Genomic DNA, 13466 nt, shown 5'->3' on the forward strand with positions numbered 1-13466 from the left:
ATAACTCTGCCATCGTACATCATTACGTCTTGTTTTACATATTCGCTTATATTTGTTTGTTGGTGTTTTTATATCATTTGTTTTTGCCTGCGTGTGTTCGTTTGCGTTTTTGCAATTTTTTTTTAATTTTTCATAATGTCTTTAAATGCATATTTTGTTTTATTTTTATATACTTATTGATTATGTGGTTAGGGATTGACATATCGTCACGTCGTGTCATGTTCAAATCTTCTCAGCATTATTTACTTTTCCCACATAATTATTTACAAATACATCCACCAGAAAACACCCAAACTTAATTAAACCCCTTTTCACCATGCTAAGGGGCGTAGAGATTGGTTAGTAAGACTCGAAAAGATTCTTACTCTCTTTTCACTTCGTCGCTTCACCCGTATCACAATTCAGATTATATGAGACACATTCTTTCAACTTCTTCACACACAACCATACATATTCTTCTCGGACTTTCTTGAACACTCTTGAATCTTATACGTATCTTTACCTATACAAGCTAATTGGGAGCCAATCGAAAATAAATACATGTTTTTTTAACACATCGACCACATTCTGATCCTTTGTTTCATTGATTTACTTGTGCAATACAACGGGACAGTACACAATGTTAAAAAGAGGTGCGGGCGGTCACTGTGCCAAGGCAAACAATAGAACACAATGGAAATCCCAGGCGATCAAAGAAACAATTGGTCAATCACAGAGAAGGTGACATAGGCTGCATCCAGGCAAGCAGGAAGGAAACAATGGAAATCCCGGGCGATCGGAGGAACAATGAGTCGGTCCCAGGAAAGGTGACCTAAGCTATATCCAGGCAAACAAAAAGAGAAACAATGGGAAATCCCGGGATTAGAACGACCTAAATCCATGACGTCAATCGGTCATAGGTCAAACCAAAACCAGCAAAAGTGCAATAAACAAGCTGGCGAGAAAAAGGTTAATAGGTCGAAATGATACCAATAAAAAGAGGAGAGAGAAAGAAAGCCAGACAGAGACAGACAGAAGCGAGACACAGATTGACACAGAGTTCTTCGACCCACCCTCTGCCACTAAACTCCACCGCCGTCGTTTGTTGAAATGTATATTGTAAATAAACACAGTCTTATTATAAAAAATAGTGTCTTGTATTCTTTTTAAATGAAATAGCTGTCCATTTTATATAACCTAGATGATCACAAGGCAGACTTATATGTAATATGCACAAGTGGCAATAATCTTCACTCTAGTGCGGTTAACAAAAAACATTAATACACGACTTCGGGATTAAATAAACTAAAATTTATAGAAATGCCGTAAATCAGATAAATCAAACCATGGTTATGGCCCTTTATTTTTTATTCTTTATTTGTTAAGGAGTAAGAAGTAACAGAATTAATAAACATGACTTTACAAAAGAGATTGAAAATAATGATTAGTGTCCGACTTTAATCAGGTATAGAAAAGAAATACGAGATCACTTACCTTTAAGTTGCGAAATACATTGCTTTTCAACATAATATGAACCTCTGATTATTTGGATTCATGAACGAAAAAGAAAAAGAAACTAGACTGGAAGAATACATTTCTTCACCTTCATAATTATTATAGTGATTATGTGGTAAAAGGTCGCATTATGACAAGATGTTGCCTGGGGTTACGCTGGCTAAGCTTCTAATTGTGTGCGTCACATTCGTTTTGATCACATTTCCGTCAGATCCGCAAAAACATATATTAACTTTGCTGCTTTTGGATTTCGGAGTAAGCATCTTTTGCTATTACTTCTTCGCTTTTTCATAGAAAATTTTGTCTTGAGTTCAGGGACAAATCTGTATGAGTTTGCTAGCTGAAAATAAAACTTAAATGAGACATTTTTGTAATTAATTTTCAACATTCTATTTTATTTAATATTGCGGATATATAACTAAAAGAATAGCAATAAACATGATTTTACAATCTCAAATCCGCAAAAATAATTTGAAGACAAATCAGATCAGGAAATAATTTACAATAGAAAGTGTACTGTTGTGTCTGGAAGTTTATCCAGCCACAGACTTCTCATTATATTTTCGGACATTTTGTTGTCCCCTAGCAATGTACGCATGTATCGCAAAAGTTGTGACGGAGTGCGATCTCCCAATTCTACTTGGGTGAAAAGATTGCGTAACCTTGTTTCGTTTGAAAAGCCTGTCCGTCGTAAGATGGCCTCCTTAAGTTCGTCATATGGGTTGTCTTCTGGCACATTCTCCAATAAATCCGCCACCTCTTCGACGACGTCTGCCGGGAGTTTTTCCACCAAGTAACAGTATTTGGTTCGTTGAGACGTTATCCGCTTTGCGTCGAAAAGGGCCTGGATTTGGATAAACCAGGTCTTTATGTTGGTAGGATTAAATGCTGGTATATTTACCGTTAACGTTGCCAGAGGTTTTTCAACACAGGAAGGTACATGTTTGTTTTCTTCGCTCGAAAGTGATTTCAAAGCCTTTAAACTGTCAACTGACTTTTTCCGAGGACGCGGAGCTTGAAACTGTGGTCGAAAAAAATTGTCGCTTTTGCCACTGAGTCATGGTTGTTTAATAGCTTATAAGATTCCGTTGTGCATATGATTTCTGCGTCGGGTCACCAACTTTTGGGGGTCGCCTGGCCTTTTTCTGGGAACTGACTTCCTCCACAAATAATAAAAATGAAAATAAGAAATCTCATGTGCAATACAAACGGAGGTTTATTTCCGGAATAGAAATAACAAACAATAACAAGCAAAACATAGTTCTCAATATTTCAGAGTTCTTTTTTTTTCGAGTTCATATGAAAGATGGAGAGTCTCTTTTTTTGTGTTCTTTGAATGTTCAAATATGTAACAGAGACAATATTAATGTTCGTATGTTAAAAGAGAGTATTAATGCGCGTAGCAGTGGAAATGAAATAATTGATTTTTCACGCGTGGCAAGTCCTAATGAGAAAGCGTTGAATGAGTCGGAAGAGTTTAAAGAGACGAAAGAATGCTCGAAAAGGCTAAGAGACTAAAAAGAGAGATTTTGTGTTTGTGCATGTTTATATATGATTTGATCGGCTCCAAACGAGCTCTAGAAAATCAGTTTTAAAATATGTCCAAGGAGGAATTCCATTGGACGGAAGACATCACATGGGGTGCTTTCAACTACGTCCGCACCTTTGGTATATAAAGGTCACGCCGGAATTTGCGTGAGTGTCATTTTTCATTTTTTTTAACGCGCCGAAACAATCAATTGCACTGCGCGCCTAAATTGTATTTAACGATTTTAAATTTGAATATTAAACTGTGCCAACTGGCACAAATACTCCCCCCAGATTGGAAAAAAAAAAGTTTTTTTTAATATGTAATGTATTCCTTGAAATGTTTCGGCCAGTGGACTTTCCTACCCGTTTTTGTCGTGGGTTTGGTGTCCTCGTCATTTTCTGCTGGACTCCCATGTTCTAAGGGAATTTGTTCTGGTGGGGAAATTGTCTGAGGGTATTCCTCAATGTATGCTGGTTTAATTCGGTCGATCGCGATGTTGTCTTTCCTGTCTTTCCGTTGGACAGTAAAATATTTTTCACTTCTGTCCAAAACTTGGTATGGTCCAGTGTAATTTGGACAAAATGGCTTTTTGACCGTATCATTCTTGATAAACACAAATTTGCATGTGTGAAGGTCGTTCGGTATATATGTTTGTTTGTCAGCCCTCCTGGTGGGGGTAAATTTGAGAGAAGACATTTTGTTCTTTAATTCTGTCACAAATGTAGCCGTGGGTGAAATATCTGTGTATGCATTAAAATACTGTCCAGGTAGTGTGACTACGGATCCAAAAACTAGCTCCGCTGGTGTGCTTTGTAAGTCTTCTTTTATTGTGTTTCGGATCATTAATAGGATTAATGGTAAATTATCTGTCCAGTCCGCGTTGTTAAGACTCGTAGCCAAAGAAGTTTTTAGCTGTCTGTGAAAGCGTTCGACGAGGCCGTTTGAGCAAGGGTGATAAGCAGTAGTCTTTATGTGGGTTGTTCCCAACAATTGGTTGAACTCTGCGAAGAGTTTCGATTGAAATTGCGAACCTCTGTCCGTTGTGAGTATTGACGGTACTCCAAAAATTGCTATCCAGTCTTTTAGTATTGTTCCAGCTACTGTCGCCGCCGATGTGTCTTTCACGGGTATGGCTGTTGGCCATCTGCTGAACCTATCGACTATGGTGAGAATGTGGGTGTGTCCTTTTGAGGGCGGTAATGGCCCCACCAAGTCAACATGGATATTGGTGAACCTGGCATCAGGCGCACTGAAAGTGCCCAGCGGTGACTTCGTGTGCCTGTGTATTTTATTTTTCTGACAGGATACACACGTCTTGGTCCAATTTCGAATATCTGCATTCATATTCGACCAAACAAAGCGGTCTGTTATTATTTTTATGGTGGCTCGTTTGCCTGGATGCGACATATTGTGAAAATGTAGAAAAACATGTCGTCTGATGCTTGGCGGTATGTATGGACGCGGTTGTTCTTTTGCTGTATCACAATAAAGTGTTGTTACACTAAAAGGTACGGGCATTTCCTTCAGTTGCAAAGACGTTTTCTGTTGTACGTCAGTGAGTGTCTTGTCCGTCTTTTGTTCTTGTGCAATTAATTCCATAGTTAACGAACTGGAATTTAGTGAAGTTATTGCAGCTCGTGATAATGCGTCCGCCACGATGTTTTCTTGCCCCTTGACGTATCTGATGTCTGTAGAATATTGGGCAATATAATCAAGGTGTCTGATTTCTCTTGGACCATATTTATCTATATGCGTATGCAGTGCATATGTTAACGGTTTATGGTCAGTGTAAATACAAAAGTTTCTTCCTTCTAACAGATGTCTAAAATGTTTAATTGACAAATAAATTGCTAATAGCTCCCTTGAAAAGGTACTGTACTTTGTGTCTTGCTCAGTTTGGCTGAGAAAACGATATAGGGGTCATTGTATCCCCTGTCAGTTGATGTATAACTGCTCCTACAGCTATGTCTGACGCGTCTGTTGTAAGTGTAAGCTTTGATTCTTCGCTGTCCTTAATATAATTCAATTTTGTGAAATTGACTAAGGCAGTTTTAGCTTGATGGAAAGCTTTTAAAGCTGATCCTTCCAGTTTTAATTGTTGGTTTTTCGTTTTGTTCTTCAATAATGACGTTAACGGTGCAAGGATTGTGGAACAGTTGGGTAAAAATCATCTGTAATAATTAATTATACCTATGAAGCGACGAACTTGTCTAACAGACGTAGGTTGTGGAAAATCCGTAATGGCGCTTACTTTTTCGGGTAATGGTGATATACCATCCTTATCAATTGAATGTCCAAGGAAGTTTACTTCTTGCTGACTGAAAATACATTTGTCCAAGTTTATTTTTAAACCGTAATGGGACAGTTTTTGAAAAACTTGTTCCAAGTGTTGTTTATGTTCATCGAGGTTTCTACTAGCAATTAGGACATCGTCCACGTAAGCGAATACGAATGGAAGGTCCCTAAAAACCTCGTCTATTAACCTTTGGAAGGTTTGACAAGCGTTCCTAAGTCCGAATGGCATTCTGACGAATTCGTAAAGTCCAAATGGTGTGGTCAGTGCTGTTTTGTGGATATCTTCATCCGCCACCGGTATTTGGTAATACGCTTTTACTAAATCCAGTTTGGAAAATACCGTGGCATTTTGCAGTCCGATTGCAAAATCGTGAATGTGTGGGATAGGGTATCTATCCGGTAAAGTTTGTGCATTTAATCTCCTGAAATCGCCGCATGGACGCCATGTTGTCGCGTCTGCTTTCTGTCCCATGTGTAGAGGAGATGACCACGCACTTTTGGAAGGTCGGATAATTCCTTGTTGCAACATGCGTTGAAATTCGTCTTTTGCGATCTTGTACTTATCCGGCTTCAGACGTCTGGCGTAGACGGGTTGTCTATTCGTTTTAATATAATGCTTTGCATTATGTTTAATATTATCCGTGACTTTGAATGGCTGAGTAAGTTGTGGGTATTTTTGAAACAGCCGACGAATGTACGTCTCTTCAGGTAAGGCAGAACTAATCCCAGTAGACTGGTATCTTGTGGTGATACCTTTAATTAGGATTTTTGTTTGGTTATCAGTCAGTGTGCGACTAGTCATGTCTACCGATAGATTAAACCGTGCTAGGAAATCTGCTCCTAATATTGGTGTCGTCACGTTGGCTATGGTAAAAATCCACAGAAATGTGCGGCGCAGGCCGAGATTGACGTCTAAATATTTTTCACCGTATGTCGGTATTTGTTTGCCATTAGCTGCTTGGAGGTGGTAAGGCTGTGGAATAGCTTTTTGTTTACGTAGAGGTGGTATCACGCTTATTTCAGCTCCAGTGTCTATTAAGAAGTTATATCCGTGATTATTGTCACGAATATAAAATAGACGACCTTTAGTGGAAAATCCAGCGACAGTCGTCGTCTCTACTGGCCGGAATAATCGTTTCCCTGATTCTTGTTTTTAAAAGAACAAGGATAAGTGCAACGCCGAGCTTGTGTGCCGAATTTTTTGTGGTAAAAACAGATTTCGTTCGCTCGTTCCCGTGTGTTGCTTCGACCTCTACTAAGACTTCGTTTTCGGTAGTTCGATCGTTTATTAAATGAGTAACGATGGTTTATTTGCATTAATTCCTGCACCTGTCGAGTGAGATTTTCGACCGTCATTTTTAGTCCCGATATATCGTCGTTGCACGTCTGTTTCTGCTGTGCTTGTGCTGAGTTTACTTTGCGGTGCCTCAGATTTTCATGGATTCGATCTGCCATATCGGCGAGTTTTTCAATATTTGTCTCTTCCGTTGTGGGTGCTAAAATTTGTACTGTTGTGTCTGGAAGTTTATCCAGCCACAGACTTCTCATTATATTTTCGGACATTTTGTTGTCCCCTAGCAATGTACGCATGTATCGTAAAAGTTGTGACGGAGTGCGATCTCCCAATTCTACTTGGGTGAAAAGATTGCGTAACCTTGTTTCGTTTGAAAAGCCTGTCCGTCGTAAGATGGCCTCCTTAAGTTCGTCATATGGGTTGTCTTCTGGCACATTCTCCAATAAATCCGCCACCTCTTCGACGACGTCTGCCGGGAGTTTTTCCACCAAGTAACAGTATTTGGTTCGTTGAGACGTTATCCGCTTTGCGTCGAAAAGGGCCTGGATTTGGATAAACCAGGTCTTTATGTTGGTAGGATTAAATGCTGGTATATTTACCGTTAACGTTGCCAGAGGTTTTTCAACACAGGAAGGTACATGTTTGTTTTCTTCGCTCGAAAGTGATTTCAAAGCCTTTAAACTGTCAACTGACTTTTTCCGAGGACGCGGAGCTTGAAACTGTGGTCGAAAAAAATTGTCGCTTTTGCCGCTGAGTCATGGTTGTTTAATAGCTTATAAGATTCCGTTGTGCATATGATTTCTGCGTCGGGTAACCAGCTTGTGGGGGTCGCCTGGCCTTTTTCTGGGAACTGACTTCCTCCACAAATAATAAAAATGAAAATAAGAAATCTCATGTGCAACACAAACGGAGGTTTATTTCCGGAATAGAAATAACAAACAATAACAAGCAAAACATAGTTCTCAATATTTCAGAGTTCTTTTTTTTCGAGTTCATATGAAAGATGGAGAGTCTCTTTTTTTGTGTTCTTTGAATGTTCAAATATGTAACAGAGACAATATTAATGTTCGTATGTTAAAAGAGAGTAATAATGCGCGTAGCAGTGGAAATGAAATAATTGATGTTTGCACGCGTAGCAAGTCCTAATGAGAAAGCGTTGAATGAGTCGGAAGAGTTTAAGGAGACGAAAGAATGCTCGAAAAGGCTAAGAGACTAAAAAGAGAGATTTTGTGTTTGTGCATGTTTATATATGATTTGATCGGCTCCAAACGAGCTCTAGAAAATCAGTTTTAAAATATGTCCTAGGAGGAATTCCATTGGACGGAAGGCATCACATGGGGTGCTTTCAACTACGTCCGCACCTTTGGTATATAAAGGTCACGCCGGAATTTGCGTGGGTGTCATTTTTCATTTTTTTAACGCGCCGAAACAATCAATTGCACTGCGCGCCTAAATTGTATTTAACGATTTTAAATTTGAATATTAAACTGTGCCAACTGGCACAAAAGTAACTACCATGATAAGTATTGGAAATAATTGTTCCTGTATAGAGCCTCAGTTTTTTAATAGCATATGAGATTCAAGGAAAGCATGGAGCCTGTGAGGGATAATGAGAGAGTTGAGAAAAGTGAGGAAGTCAGAACACCAGAGTTGATTGGCAAAATAAAGAATTCCATGGACAGGGACAAACGTGTGTCTATGAAGGCAATATGTTCACAGTTTGATATCAGTGTGCGAACTGTACACACAATTATTCGCGAGGAACTGAAGATGCAGAAGATTTGCGCGAAGTTTGTCCCAAGGGTGTTCAGAGAAGATCAGAAACAAAGATGCTGTCATGACAACAGGAAGATGGTTGAGCTGATCACTTCAGATCCCGCAGTTCTTGCTGCTCTGGTGACCTGCGATGAAAGATGAATCTACTTCTATGAACCAGTGACCAAGAGAAAAGTTCCTAGTGAAAGCATGTTGGCTCTCTCAGTCCGAAGAAGGCCCGACTGAGCAAATTCACCAAGAAACTTGTGATGATCTTTCTTTTTATTTATTTATTTTGACAGCATGGGCATAATCTACATGCACTTAGTTCCCAAGGGACAGCGTGTCAACATGAAGTATTATGTTTAGTTTTTAAGGGAGTTCAAAAAGTAATTCCGTCGGAAGAGGTCAGCACTCTTAAAATTGGGCCAGTGCAATGCACCAGTCCACAATTTCTATCCTTGTTACAGACTATTTGACCAAGATAGGCACCCAGACAGTTCCTCACCTTCACTATAGTCATGACTTATGAATTTTGGTTATTCGCTAAGATCAAAGAAAAACTTTAGAGGCTGTCGGTATATAACAACTGAGGAGATGAAAGAGGCTGTGACGAGGGTCATAGACACGCTCAGACAAGACGACGACTTCCATGGAGCCTCCCAGAAGTTGTTGGAACGATACAACAAATCCATTGCAGCTGGAGGAGATTACTTCGAAGGGAACGAGAGTTTCATGTGTGTACTATCAATATATATATATATATATATATATATATATATATATATACTATCAATATATATATATATACTATCAATATATATATAACTATCAATATATATATATATAAGTATCAATATATATATATAACTATCAATATATATATATATATAAGTATCAATATATATATATATATATATATATATATATATAAGTATCGATATATATATATAAGTATCAAAATGCCCATACGAAAAAAGTCTGGAAATTTATTAAGGTCACTTCATACTTCACATCTAAACTACACCTTGCAGATAGAGTTAGTTAATTATTCTTAATAGACTCTCTCGTTCTCTGATTCAAGCATTCTACCATTATAAAAATTACTTGACGCAATACTTTATACATGTCAAATGTATCTTAAGACAGAGTACTGCTGCTACATCTGGACAAGTGCAACTCAGGGTATTCTTATCTTGTCCCAATCTCAGGTTCTTCCCTATAAAACAGGCATAACTTATCTAGCTACCACCTTTGCAAAGAACTTTACTTTCTGCACCTGTGTTACTTAAGCAAAACAAAACTTTCATGGACAGATTAATGTATCACATTTTTAAAACATATAGATACCACAGGATTGTCTTTAAGTTCAATGTCATCAAATACTAGTTGAACTCTTCTCTTAAATAATAAATGTTTTCTTGATTGTATTTATCGGTTTCAAGCTTCTAAAAAATATTGTTCCTGACTATATCATTACACTTTATCCTTGAATGCGTTTTATTTTCTGACACTATCGGGCCGATGTATATTTCTGTTCAGTCTCAGGGAATCCAAAAGCCCAATCTTTACCTTCTATTTAAGAAGTGTTAGTTTATTACTAATTGCCTGAGTTTCCCTCTTCCCCAACTTGTGCGTAACATCTCGAAGAGGCGGTAAATAAGATGCTATTGAGTCACCACTCACCAGGACCAAAAGTTACTTGAGGATAAGCGTTTGTGAGATTTGAAGTTGGGTTGTTTGATCACTTAAAGCGCAGTTCAACATTACAACGCGATCTGGGCCTTCGGGCCAGGATCACAGTGCATCTGTCCTCGATCAGTAGTGGAGAAATCATTCATGACTGAGGCGTTTTTCCTTTAAAGAGTAAGAGGACTGGATTTTCCTCACATTAAAAAAAACGACCTTGTGTCTAACTCTGCCCTCGCGGGGAGGCAAAAAATAGGAACATTGTATATGAAATCGACCATCTTGTTACATGCAATAAAGTAGTCACGTGGCAATGTGATCCATAGATGAAAAGTTTGGAGAAACAAAAATTGTGTATTGGAATTTTGTTTGGTTTTATATATAAAGAAAAGGCCTTGTTTAAAGTTGTATGTGGGTGAGTTTTTTGTTGTTTATGGTTCACAACAATTAACTAGAAATTTATGGTCAGTTTAATATATATATATATATATATATATATATATATATATATATATATATATATATATATATATATATCATGAAAATAACGTTTGAGTAGACAAAGATTAACAACGCTTTTGTGGAAAAAAGCTATAAGAAAGAGAAGTAATCATCACCATTATATTGCCAAGTTATACACTAGCACAACAAGAAATAATGCTCTGGTTGACACTTCCCTAAGCGTAGCAACTTTATCTTAGAGTATTAGATAGATGATTGCATCAGATACGTTTTGCAGTAGTAGAATGATCTATTTTCTAGCAACCGTAGCAATAGATTTGATGCAAGCTTTCATTTCAGGTCTTGCGTGAAATTCAGTCCTATTAGTTTATCTAAACAAAATCCTTCTTAAAGAAGAGGCGCATTTATTTTTGCTAGGTCAAAACAAGAAGCTGGGTGTTTGATCGTAAAAGGAAAGAAGTTTTAGAAGTGTTAAAAGTAAGAAAAGCAACTTTTGCCCATTGCATCATGTGCTCTCAGATTTTCGAATAGGCATTTAGCAGCAAAACTAAACGTGGAATTTCCATGGGCCTCGCACGTTAGTGTAAATATTATAAAGTATGGATGTATTTGTTTTGATCGTTCATAGTTTCGTATTATTGAGATAGTCAGTTTTGTTTTGTAACATTAAAAATAGAGAAAGGTCACTTCCTGTTACGTAAAAATCATTTCATATTGGAGCTTTTATGTTGTCAGACATTTCCGAAATGCCTTTCATAGTTTTATAGTTGTTTTCCACTTATCTTTGTTTTACCAATTAGTGCGTATGTGTGTTAAAATACGTCAGTGCATCGCTATAAGAGGTTTTGACGGTCAGTCGATAACTTCTTAGATTACGCTTAGGTTTGAATTCACATGGTCACAATGAAGCGTGTAGACTGAATTTTAAGAATAACCGTTCTTAGTATATGAGCTCTTTCATTTCTATTGAGTTTTATCAGTCGCCATGTCGGTCGGTTACGATTAAGTTGTAAATAGTATTTTCATTTATCCGTAACGCAAGTTTGAAATTGTGTCTTCATCTGTCCCCTTAGGTTTAAGTTTGAAATGAATATTTTACCAGTTTGTTATTCTTAAGTGTGAACTACGATTTTCATTGTTCCGTTACACTTAATAATGAAAATGCGGTTTTTATCTGTAGGTTATCCTTAAGTTGAAAATAGGATATAATGATGCCAGATATTTTAATATAAAAAATGTTAGCTGAAAAGATATAAGAAAGAAAGTAAAACTTCTTATGTAGAGACACACATAAAAGAAAAACGGAGAAAAAAAGACAGTGAATTTCCTCAAAGACTAAGAAATAAAAACTGCACGAACGTAAAATTAGAATAGCTGATCATAATTTTTTTAACTGAATGAAAAGTAAATAAACGGTCGAAAAAATTAAGATCGCCAATCGCAGGCAATATTTGCGAAGAAAAATTTTAAAGCTGTCCATTTCAGGTTATGCTTTTAATTGAAGGTAATTAGACTGCGTTTGATGCCAATCTAATTGTTATGCGTCAGCAATCGGTTTATTTAATTATTTAATCAAACCCACTTAGACGATAATCAATATGTTTTATGGACGACAATTAATTTATTAAACATTTCGATAATAAAGTGAAAAGTTAGAAGTTGAAAAGTTAAATGTTTCGAGAAGACAATTCTGAACTGAAGAATGCATTTGTAAATTTTAAGCGTTCATTCATTTCATTTAGTTTTATTTGGTTTCCCATAGATTCATGGAGAGTTCTTATTATCATTACACCCAACTCCTCAGAAAAGACACAATAACACAAGTACGAAGACAAACACGTACATTACATTTACATAATCGTATAGCAAACGCATATATACACGTAGCCCAAGAGAGATAGAGAGAGAGAAATATATAAAAGAAGAAAGGAATGTTAATATATATATATATTATATATATATATATATAAAAGCAGATTTACACTCACAAACAGTAAACTCATAGTAAGATATACACACGAATACTAACACACACGCGAACATAAACACACAAAAAGATATAAAGCACACAAACATATACATACCAAAATTGATATACAGATACAAGCATATATACACGCTTAAACAGAGGTGCATGAACAGATATAGGTCCTCGTTAAGGTTGAGTGAATAAGAGATATAACGGGTGGAAAATTTGACGGAGTCGAAGATTAATAGTTTGACTTCATTTTCAAAAAGATAAATTCTGCACCTGCTCTAGCTAGCGCACTGAATGAACAATCATGACAAACAACTGCCTCACCCAATATCCTCATTGAGTGAACGAGTGAAGATTCTGAGTTGAGAATAGTGATTAAAGCCGTCTCTCTCTCTCTCTCTCTCTTTATCCTTCTTTCTTTCTCTACCACTCTAAACAAAGTGAAAAATATATTTTTTATATTATAATGTATTGCTCTCTTTGGCCTCTGTAATCGTCCGTCCACTATATATCCTCATTTTATAAATTTTCTACTTAAAAAAAACTCGTGTGACCATGTGAATTAATCGAGAAAACACGCGTTGTATCTACAACGGTTTATTATGAATTATACACACCTCAGACAAAACGAGTATCTAAAATTGTTCTGACCAGTATGAGTACGCAACTGAACACAGTAAATTCGATGTTTGGTGAAGATTTATAAGAAAGTTTTATCAAACGCTTCACAGACAGAACAACGCAATTTATACGTACAATAACAGCTATTCTCCATCATTCTCACACACAATCATGTTTAATTGATGTAATAAATGCAATACAAATCAAAAATATTTGAATTTTCAAATGGGCATTTGTACCTATATTGCGCCCTTCTTTAAAATAATTTGGGAAAACTGAAATTTGAGAAATATTTATGCATTGATGTATAACAACTATTATTTAAAGTTCACAAAAAGCAGAGGTAT

Source organism: Euprymna scolopes, chromosome 41 (assembly GCF_053919585.1).
Source record: "Euprymna scolopes isolate OS-2025 chromosome 41, ASM5391958v1, whole genome shotgun sequence".
NCBI classification, from domain to species: Eukaryota; Metazoa; Mollusca; class Cephalopoda; order Sepiida; family Sepiolidae; genus Euprymna; species Euprymna scolopes.